General features: G+C 36.0%; 1 pseudogene; it reads left to right on the forward strand.

Moving 5' to 3' along the window:
- The first annotated feature begins 6,644 nt into the window (after positions 1-6,644).
- LOC125409768 (ubiquitin-conjugating enzyme E2 N pseudogene) lies at positions 6,645-7,169 on the forward strand (annotated as a pseudogene).
- Positions 7,170-9,093: the final 1,924 nt, after the last annotated feature.

A 9,093-nucleotide genomic window follows, 5' to 3' on the forward strand; every position in this document is an offset into this window, starting at 1 on the left:
AACAGAATATATATAAAAGCAGGATCGATCCTCTTGCTACATACAGAAAATAAACCTCAACATCAAAGGTAGATATTACCTCAGGAAAAAGGGTTGGAGAAAGATTTGCTTATCAAATGAACCTAAGAGGGTGGATGGTATAGTTATTTTAATATCTAAAAAATAGACTTCAAACTAAAATTAATCAAAACAGATGGAGAAGGACAGTTCACACTCATTAAAGGAAAAATTCCTTCAGGATAACATCTCGATTTTGTCCATCTATGCCCCAAATGCGAGAGAACCTATTTCAATAATCTTAGCCTCTTCTCTGAACTAGGGACTCCATTGTAATTGTTGATCAGGCTCTAACACACTTTTATCCAGTTGTTAGGGATACTGCTATTACAAACTGACCACGAGTTTAACATTTGCTTCACAAAAGGTGAATGCATACCATATGATACTATTGCTTCCTTCAATCACCATAAAGTTAACATTGACACAGGAGTCCAGTTAGTTGTAACAAATCTTCTGTCATTTGGTGTCGGGCCTCATGAGGGCTGGGCAGGAGGCCCAGTGTAACTTCCTGAGCCTAGCTTGAGTTTGAGGACCCATCTTTGGTCATGACTTCTGTATATGAGTGACTCGGCATAGCCTGACCTAAACCCACCTCTGCCCAGCCACTGCTAATGTGGCAGAATATTATTGGCCCTTATTCCTTACTTCACCTTACTCCATTCCAAGACTCGCACCCCCATCTCAACCCTATATAAGTTTCTACCTAATACAATTAAATGAGATCCTGCTTCAACAAGACTCCTAACTCAGCGTGTTTCTCTCTGGTGGCCAAGGGAGGACTGGATCATTGACAATCACCATCCTGCTCAGTCCCAGGGAGAGAATGGTGGGACTGGCTCTGCCTCAGCCCTTTCTGCCAGAGGGCCCAGCAATTTGTAAATTCCTGTAAGGTTCATTGTCTGCAAACCTTAGACTGTTCCTCTCTATCTTATAAACCAATGCTAAAATTGACTATCCAATAACTTTTTCTGACTGGATTTGAATATCTCTGTGCTCTGTTTTGTTAGGTCTATATGAGGCCTGTATTTTAGGACTCAGATTAACCAACCTTTTTAGCGAGAAGATAAAAATAATAAAACTGATAATGTTTACAATTGACATTGCATAAATCTCTTCTAAATTAGATATCCCCTCATTTAATTGTTCCATTTTCAAACTGTCTAGCATATTATCATACAGAGATTATTATTCATATGCGAGACAAATAATAATTGAAGCTCTGACTTTTAAAAATGTCAATTATCTATACAAAAGAATAATTGGGTCATTAAAGGCAAGGTCAGCATCTTTGGAGGAATGGATCCAAGGTAAAATTAATAATTGAATCTCATGAACATTATGATGCATGGATAGAAGAGGTGATTTTTAGAGGTTTGAGGAAAAATCAAAATGTCAAATGTCATAAATGTGGCAAACAAGGGCACCTTAAAAGAATTGTAGACAGGGCATTCTTAGAACAGTGTTTTTTTCTAAGAATAATCTATTCAGAATATCCCATCCTTCTGTATTATGCAGAAGGTGTAGCAAAGGCAGGCTTGGACTAATGAGTGTAGGTCAATGAAGAGTATTCATGGTAATCCTTTGTTATTGAGAAACTCTGTGATGGGGCCTTTTGCAGGCCCCTATGCCAAATCAGTTTTTTACTGGCATCATAGAGGCAACTCCTTCCAAGAATAATTAAAGTACCTAATGCCTATCGTAAGAAACCATACTGCTCTGAATAATAGAATAGCTATAGAAGAGAGAGCAAAAAATTCACAAGAAACCATAAAACAAGTATTTTGGCAAACTTTTATAAATGAACAGAGACCAAAATTAAAAAATATATAAATAATTTATGTCACTGGAGGTCTGGTAAACACAGGTGAGGATGTAACAATAATTTTATTAGAATCGTGGCATCCAAATTGACATCTTCAGGGTATACATGTTCAGTTTTTAGGGATTAAAACTTTATGTCAGGTAAAGCAGAGTGTGAGATGGGTTGAATGTATAGGACTAGAAGGACAAAGAAGAGTATTAAAACCATAAGCGGCTAACATAGCAATGAATTTGTGGGGACATGATTTGTGACAGCAATAGAACACTAAGATTAACATTCCTCCAATCTAAGAAACAAACCACAAATTAGTGTATGTTTCTGGGGAAATATTAGAAGGTTTTATAAAGAACAGTTACTACCAACCATTCAGGTTGTACAAGAATAGGGCAAAACAGCTGCTGACATTTCAAAGGCACCCACAGACCTAGCTATAAAATGATTGACAAACCTATACAGGTAAACAATGGCTTTTAATAATAAAGAAACTGCAGACTTTAGAACAGCTGGTACAGGAACAACTATATCCTCTCCATTTTGAAGAATCAACCAACCCTTGGAATTCTCCTGTATTTGTTGTTAAAAAAAATGGAAAATGGAGAATGGTAGCAGATCTAAGAGCTATTAATGGGCTCTCTACAGTCAGGAATACCTTTGCCTTCTAAATTGCCTAAAACATGGTCTCAGAAAAATAAAGAATGGTCTCTCATAGGTATTGATTTAAAAGATTGTTTCTTCACTATACCTTTACAAAAAAGGTCAAAGTAAAATTTTTCTTCATTGTATCTACTTACAATAATTCTTAGCCATCTAAACAATATGAATGGAAGATTATCCCACAGGAAATGTTAAATAGTCCCACATTGTGTCAATATTTTGTAAGTCTACTACTAGAAATGATATATAAACAATTTCCTGAATCTATGGTTTACCATTACATGGATGACATTTTACTGTCTGATTCAAATGTAGATACTTTAGAAATAACATTTGAAGAAAAAAATTTGTCTTGCTAGGGATTACAAATTTCTCCTGGAAAAAATACAAGGAAAATATTCTATTAACTATTCAATTTTTATATTAGGTTTAAAAAATTTAGACCCCAAAAGGTGAAAATTAAGGAAGAGCAACTGTAGACTCTTAATGACTTCCAAATATTGCTAAGAGATATTTTCCATCTATGTCATACTATTGGCATAGGTCATGAAAAGTGAATAATTTAAACTAAACCTTAGATGGTGACAAGTACTTAAATAGTCCCAGAAATTATAGTTGAAGCTGAAAGAGAATTGACTTTGATTGAAGAGAAATTACAAAACTACAAAATTTTGTGTGAATTTGAATCTCAGCTGCATTCTGGTTATATTACCATCAACCATTCCCCTACAGTAATTTTAATGCAGAGGGAAGATATTATCTTGGAATTGACCTTTTTACCATATAAACTAAGTTTTAAGAAAACATAGATGGAAAAGGTTTCTGAATTAATTCTAAAAGGAAAATTGAGACTTTGTCAGTTAGCAGGAATAGACCGAGCAGAAATTATAGTACCTTTTATCAATGATGAAATTAACAAATTATGGGAAGAAAATGAACCCTAACAAAGAGCTTGTCATAATTTTGGGAAGAGATTAGCAACAACTATCCCAAAATCAAGAGAATTCAACATATAAAGAGAACTAATTGGATTCTTCCTTGCTTTTTACAGGACTCACCAATAACTGGAACACCTTTATACTATATTGATGCAAATAAATCATAAATAAAGGAAAAAATAAAGGGGAGGTTAAAATCTGAAAATTCTATCTAAAAATCAGAGTTATGTCCTATTTTCATGATACTTACATATTTTAAAGAACCTCTCAATGTAGTTACCAATTCACAATATGTAGAAAAAGTTGCTTTGCTTATTGAAACTGCTAATTTATACCAGATGGTACAGAATTTACTTCATTATCTATTCAGTTACAAGTTATAATCTGGAGAAGAGAAAAAAAGAAAAAAGAAGAAAAAAGAAAAAAACAAAAACAAGATATAATCTGGAACAGGCATCATCCCATATACAGAACATACATCCAATCCCATATTGTCTTTCAGGTCCTCTTGCACAAGGTGATGCAGAAATCGATCAACTATTGAATTGAAATGTGCTAAAGGCCTCAGAATTTTATCAAAAACATTATGTCAAAAGCAAAAGTTTAAAAAAAAAAAGACTTTTCCATCACATGGCAACAAGCCAAGAAAATGTTCTACTTGTTCCTTATACAACCAAACACCAATTCATGCAGTACGTAAGCCAAACGGTACTCAGGGGAAAGAAATCTGGCTGATGGATGCGTTCCATTTATTTAGAACTTGGAAAACTAAACTATGTGCACCATACCATACCTAGTCAGGTTTTCAATGGGCAACTGCTTTGAGTTTGGAAAAGGGTGATTCAGCAGTCACACATGGCCTATAAGCTATAGCCATCATGAATATACCTGTGCAAAAAAAAACAGACAATGCTCCACAATATATCTCTAAGAGAATGTAATGGGTTTTTATTATAATATAAAGCATATTACAAGTATACTACACAATTCAACAGGACAGGCAGTTATAGAAACTCAAATCAAGCTCTAAAGGATATATTAAATGAACAGAGTCATGATAAATACCCCTAGAAATAGGTTGCATAATGTTTTATTAACATTGAATTTTCTAAATGTTAATAAGAATGGAAAAACAGCTGCAGAGAGACATTAAAAAGTAGAATAACTTCAGAATTAAATCAGCCGATATACATTAAAGATGTACTGACCTCAGAATGAAAAGCAGGATATGTGTTACCTTGGAGAAGGGGTTTTGTTTTGTTTCCACAGGAAAAGAAAAGTTCTGGATAGCATTAAAATTGATAAAGATTTGATTTGAACAAGAGAAACCTCTTAATTAGAAGAAATGATATTTCATCAAACAGCATGGCCATTTAATATGAACTAATCTGTATCTAACAAATGCATTTCATTTCATCAGATATATCTTGCCAAAAAATCTCCATAAAATAAGAGTTGGAAAAAGGTTTTGATTTTGTCTGTTCAGGAGAATAAAGGTATCTAGCTAAGGAATCCCAAAACCACTGCACAAATGGGATGTCTGAAGAAAAAGGACAAATAATCCAGAAAAAAAGTCTCAAAAAAAGAGTAAATTGGCCTATTGTTATATCACATTTTCAATAGAATCAAATTTCATAAATCTTCCCAAATGTTTTTTATGCTGATCTCTACAGACATATAATGCAAAGGCTCTTTTTGTAATCCCAGTCTAATTAAAGACTAAAGCTGGCTTTGGAGTTTGAGTGTGCCTCGCTCCTTCTCTAAACCCAAGCATTTGCTTATTAAAGTAAAATTCAAAATCTCTGCTTCATGTCAAAAGAGCCTCCTGATATGGGACAGGCAAAAAACAAAGTTTAAGGACCATTTTATTGCTACTAACCTCATAATTATTTGATTTTATACTGACTAACAACTTTTCTTAAGATATAAGATTAATATGTATACATATATATGTACATATATTTTTTAACTCTTTGTCATGATATTAATGGTCATATAGAGTATTAACTAATTCTAGAAAACAGGTTTCATCTACCTTCCTATACATGATTTTGGGTTTGAGTCTTTATCAGTTTTATGTGGTGAACCATGAGCACACAAAACAGTGACCTTTGAAGTCTCCATAAAGAGGTTGGGGCCCCACAGACAATTCTTCCACTACTATGATAACATCATTAAGTTGAAAGACACCGCCTAATTTCTGACAAAGAAGTCAAAATTACACAATGCAAAAAAGAAAGCATTTTCAACAAATGGTGCTGGCATAATTTCGTGTCAATATGTAGAAGAATTAAAATACATCCATATCTATTGTCCTGCCTCAAAACTCAAGTCCAAGTAGATAAAAGATTTCAAGATAAATCCAGTTACACTGAATCTCACAGAAGAGAATGTGACAAGTAGCCTTGAACACATAGGCACAGGAGACAACTTCCTGAAAAGAAAATCAGTAGCACAGACACTGAGATCAACAACTGATGAATGGGATCTTATAAAACTGAAAAGTTGTAAGACAAAACAGCAAAATGGGAAAAGATCTTCACCAAACCCACGTCTGGCAGAGGTCTGATCTCTAAAATATATAAAGTATTCAAGACTAGACATCAAAGTATCAAATAATTTAATTAAAACATTGAATACTGATCTAAACATAAAATTCTCGACTGAAGACTCTCAAATGGTAGACATACATCTATGCTGTGGGACAATGGTCTGTACCCTGTCACTTATATTTTAAATAAATGCTGATTGACCAGTAGCCAGGCAGGAAGTATAGGCAAGGTGACCAGGCAGGAAGTAGAGTGGGGGGCAATGAGAATTCTGGGAAGAGGGAAGCACATTCTGCAGTTGTGATCTGGACAAAGAGCAAGCAAGATGTGACTGCCTCACCAAAAAAGGTATCGAGCCATGTGGCTAACATAGACAAGAATAATGGGCTAATATAAGTTGTAAGAGTTAATAAAAAGCCTGAGCTAATGGATCAATCAGTTTATAACTAATGTAGACTTCTGTTTGATTTCTTTGGGATCTAAAACCTGTGGGAACTGGGCAGGACAAAAACATTAGACAACACACTTAAAGAATTGTTCAACAGGCCCGGGACTTCCACTCATGTGTGAGGCCAGCAGAGCCAGACACAAGAGCAGATGCTGAACTTGGGTTCTGACAAGATGGCTGGGCTGCCCCACAGGATCATCAAAGAAACCCAGCGTTTGCTGGCAGAACCAGTTTCTGGCATTAAAGCAGAACCAGATGAGAGCAATGCCCGCTATTTTCATGTGGTCATTGCTGGCTCCCAAGATTCCCCCTTTGAGGGAGGGACTTTTAAACTTGAACTATTCTTTCCAGAAGAATACCCAATGGCAGCACCTAAAGTATGTTTCATGACCAAAATTTATCATCCTAATGTAGACAAGTTGGGAAGAATATGTTCAGATATTTTGAAAGATAAATGGTCCCCTGCACTGTAGATTCACACAGTTCTGCTATCAATCCAGGCTTTGATAAGTGCTCCTAATCCAGATGATCCACTAGCAAATGATGTAGCCGAGCAGTGGAAGACCAATGAAGCCCAAGCCATAGAAACAGCGAGAGCGTGGACTAGGCTATATGCCATGAATAATACTTGAGTCGATCAGATCATCAAGTGTACATCACTTCTCCTGTTCTGCCAAGACTCTTCCTTTTTTTTTTTTTTTTTTGTTTGTTTGCATTTAATGGACACAGTCTTAGAAACATTACAGAATAAAAGCCCAGGCATTTTCATCTTTGGCGATTACATGCACATTAGCAAATCTATGTCTTGTCCTGATTAACTGTTGTAGAGTGTGAGCAGAGGCTAGAAGTCTCATCTGGGTTGTTGTGAAGTGTTTAAAAGCAATGACTCTGCTTGGATTCATTTCCCCATCATGGTTTAAGTACAAAGCACTGTGAATGAAGGTAGTTGTCAGGGTTAGCTGTCAGGGATATGGGTGTTTTTATTTCATTTTTTAGGAGGAAAGTTTTATTTTAATTTTATGGCTCCCTTCTTCCCTCCCTCCCCCTGTTATGAGATCTAATTGCAGCGGTTAAATGCAGCTAACCAGTTTTTTAGAATATGCTCTCTAGCCAAGTCTAACTTTATAAGCTTTAGATGGACATGCTTGATTGTCTGAACCAAAATGGGAACATTAAACATCACAGCTCTCACTAATAACATTGTAACTTCGCTGTCAAGTGTAGATTCTCTACCCCATTCCAGAAGAAGAAGAAGAAGAAGAAGAAGAAGAGGAAGAGGAAGAGGAAGAGGAAGAGGAAGAGGAAGAAGTCGAAGACGAAGACGAAGACGAAGACGAAGACGAAGACGAAGACGAAGACGAAGACGAAGACGAAGACGAAGAAGAAGAAGAAGAAGAAGAAGAAGAAGAGAAGAAAGCTTGTGACCATTTTGTATGGCTTGTCTGGAAACTTCTGTAAATCTTATGTTTTAGTAAAATATTTTTTGTTATTCAAAAAAAAGAATTGTTCAACATCCTTAGCCATCAGGGAAATGCAAATCAAAAGTATTCTCATATACCATCTTACACTTGCCAGAATGCCTAAGATCAAAAGCACTCATGTCAGCTTGTGAAGTAAGAGGAATACTTCTCTACTGATGGTAGGAATGCAAATTTGCTCAGCCACTTTGGAAATCAATTGGTGGTTTCTCAGAAAATTGGGAATCAATCTACCTCAAGACCTAGATATATCAATTTTGGGCATATACTCAAAGACTACTCCATCAAACCAAAAGGACAGTTGCTCAGTATTTTCCTAGCAGCATTATTCATTATAGGCAAAACTGAAAACAACCTAGATGCCCATCAACCAAAGATTAGATAAAGAAAATGTAATACATTTACACTATAGAGTGTAGTGATATTTTGTTTATAATCTAACAAATAAAGTTTGCCTGAAAATCAGAAAGCAGAGCAAAGCTACTAGTTAGCCATAGAAGCCAGGCAGTGGTGGCACATACCTTTAATCCCAACACTGGGGGAACAGAGGCAGGTGGATTTCTGTGAGTTCAAGGACAGTCTGGACTACAGGAGATTGAATCTGTCTAAAAGAGAAACAGATCCCAGCACTTGGGATTATATGCCTTTAATCCCAGAACTAGGAAGTTAGGGGATGGAAGTGGGAGGAGAAGAGGGAGGAAGGGGAAACTATGATTTGGAGAAAAAAAAAAAAACAAGAACAAAAAGTAAAAAATAAATTTAAAAAGAAAAAAGAGAGAAAATGAGGAAGGAAGGAAGGAAGAGAGGGAGGGAGGGACGGAGGGAGGGAGGGAGGGAGGAAGGGAGGGAGGGGGAAGGAGGAAAGAAGGAAGGAAAAAATGAAAGAAAAGGAAAGAAAAAAAGAAGAGAGAAGAAAAGAAAAGAAAGAGATTGATTGATTGGAGGTGAAGAGAGTTAGCACATGCCTAGTGTGACTCTGCCAACAAGAATGCTGAGGTAAGAGAATAGCAAGTTCAAGGGCAGCCTGGGCTACGTAGAGAGTCTATCTCAAGCAAAGAGTGATTCTAACAGTGTGGAGACAGATTCCAATTGTCAGCCTTGTGTGAAAATCCAGGAAGTGTTTAGAGCTAGTGACCAAGGTTAA

Source organism: Myodes glareolus, chromosome 25, assembly GCF_982192425.1.
Source record: "Myodes glareolus chromosome 25, mMyoGla1.1, whole genome shotgun sequence".
Lineage (NCBI taxonomy): Eukaryota > Metazoa > Chordata > Mammalia > Rodentia > Cricetidae > Myodes > Myodes glareolus.